General features: G+C 31.8%; 1 non-coding gene across 1 annotated transcript; it reads right to left on the reverse strand.

Moving 5' to 3' along the window:
• Positions 1-2,124: 2,124 nt before the first annotated feature.
• TRNAV-AAC lies at positions 2,125-2,196 on the reverse strand. Its single transcript has one exon. It is a non-coding gene; the product is annotated as a tRNA-Val (tRNA).
• Positions 2,197-2,785: the final 589 nt, after the last annotated feature.

Genomic DNA, 2,785 nt, shown 5'->3' on the forward strand with positions numbered 1-2,785 from the left:
TTAGCACTAAAGGCTTAAATTAAGTGACGGTCCTCAAGTCAGTAATCTTCCTCAAAACATTAGAAGATGAAGAGCAAAATAAACCAAATACAATCAAAAGGAAGAAAATAAATGTCAGAGTAAAAATCAATGATATTTAAATTAGGAACATAATAGGGTAAATCAATAAAACAAAAAGAATGTTTCAAAATTTAATACAATAAAGAAGCCTGCAGCCAAACTGGCAAAAATAATCTCACCAAAAGGAGACAAAAAACATCAATATCAAGAATGAAATACATATCACTGCAGATCTTGCAGCCATGAAAAGGATAATAAGTGAATATTGTGAACAGCAATGTGCACATAAATTCAACAACTTATAATAAACCAATTATCCCCAAATACAACAAAGATGAATTAGATAATATGAATAGTCCTATTACCATTTATAATTTTGAATTAATGACTAAATAGCTCATGTAAATGAAATCTAGAGACTCAGACAGTTTCTCTAGAGAATTTCACTAAACATTCTAAGAAAACCTGGCAACAATTTTATGCAATGTATTCCAGAATGTAGCAGAGAAGGATACTTTCCAGCTCATTTTATAAGGACAATATTACTCCAATACCAAAATAAAACAAAGACAGTACAAATAAATAAAACTACAAACCAATATCTCACATAACCTTGATTCCAAAACTCATAAAAATATTAGTAAATTAAATTCCACACTGGATAAAAGAATTATATTCCATGATAAAGCAGTATTTACTCCAGGTACACAAGGGTTCTTCAATACTGAAAATCAATCAGCATGATCAAACACATCAATTAGGCTAAATAATTAAAAATCTGATGATCCTCTCAACAGACACAGTGAAAGCACTGGACAAAATTCAACAAGCATTTATAATAATTTCTCAGCAATTTGACAACTACTTCAACTTGAAAAGGGTATCTACGAGAAATACCTACAGCAAACATTGTACCTAATGGTGAAGGACTGATCGTTTTCACCCTAAGATCTGGAATAAAAGCAAAGATGCCAACTTTTATTTATTTATTTTCAAATTTTTATAATTTTATTTTTGCTGTTCCTTTTTTTTCTAGCTTTACTGACCTACAATTTGCAAATAATATGGTGTAAATTAGAAGTGAACAATGTAATGATTTTTTTATACACATATATGGTGAAATGATTAAATAAGTTTATGGAACATATCCATTACCTCACATACCTACCCCCTTTTTCTAGTGAGAGATTTCAAGATCTGCTTTTCTGGCAACTTTCAAGTATACAATAGACTTTATTATTATTAACTGTAGTCACTTTGCTATATATTAGATACCTTGACCTTACTCATCCTATAATTATATTTTTCCCTTTGACCATCATGGCCATTTCCCCCACCTCCTTCTTCCCTGGATATCACCAATATATTCTCTGTTTCTAAGATTTCAGCATTTTTAGATTTCACGTATCAGTGAAATTATACAGAATTTTTCTTTCTGTGTCTGACTTACTTTATTTAGCATAATGCCCTCAAGGTTAATTTATGTTGCTATAAATGACAGGATTTCCTTCTCCTTTACGGATGAATACTATTCTATTAATAAATACATCACATTTTCATCCACCATTCAACAGTATATGGACACATTGATTCTGTGTCTTAATACTGTAAATATTAATGCAACAAACATGGAGGTACAGATATATATACAAGATAGGAATTTTACTTTCCTTGGATATATATACACACAAATGGGATCGCTGGATTATATGGTATTTCTATTTTCAATTTTTTCAAGAATTTTTATCCTGTTTTCCATACTGGCTGAACCAATTTACATTCCACCAACACTGAACAAGCGTTCCCCTTTCTCCACATTTTGCCAGCAATTGTCATCTCTTATCTTTTTTATAATAAACATTCTAACATATGTGAGGTGGTATCTCACAGTCATTTGGATTTGCATTTTCCTGATGATTAGCGATGCTGAACACCTTTTTGTGAACCTGTTGGCCACTTCTATATCAAATCTGGAAAAACATCTATTCAGGTCCTTTGCCGTTTTTATTCTGTCTTTTTTTCTGGGAGGTAATTAGGTTTGTTTATTTATTGTTTTCTGTTTAATGGAGGTACTGGGGGTTGAACCCAGGACCTCATGCATGTTAGGCATGCACTCTGCCACTGAGCTATACCCTCTTTTTTGCCCATTTCTAAATTGGATTATTTGTTTTAATGCTATTGAGTTACGCGGGTACCTTATACACTTTGGAAATTAACCTCTTATCAGATCAATGATTTATAAATACTTTCTCCCATTTCATAGGCTGCCTTTTCATCTTGTTGATTTTTTTTTCTGTGTAGAAGCTTTTTAGTTTGATGTAGTCCCACTTGTTTATTTTTGCTTTTCTTGCTTGTGCATTTGGAGTCATATACAAAAATATCATTGCTAAGACCAATTTCAAGGAAGTTTTTCCCTGTGTGGTCTTATAGGGGTTTTATGGCTTTAGGTCTTATGTTTAAAACTTCAATCCATTTTGAATAAATTTTTGTGAGTGGTGTAAGATAGAGGATCAGTTTCATACTTTTACAGGTGAATATCTAGTTCTTCAAACCTTATTTCTGAAACAAATTATCTTGCCCCACTGTGTATTCTTGGGTCCCTTGCAAAATGTTAATTGACCATATATGCATGTGTTTATTACTGGGCTCTCAACTCTGTTCCATTGGTCTATGTTTCTGCTTTTATATCAATACCATACTTTTTCAATTATTATAGCTTTGTGGT

Source organism: Camelus ferus, chromosome X (genome assembly GCF_009834535.1).
Source record: "Camelus ferus isolate YT-003-E chromosome X, BCGSAC_Cfer_1.0, whole genome shotgun sequence".
In the NCBI taxonomy this organism is placed as follows: Eukaryota; Metazoa; Chordata; class Mammalia; order Artiodactyla; family Camelidae; genus Camelus; species Camelus ferus.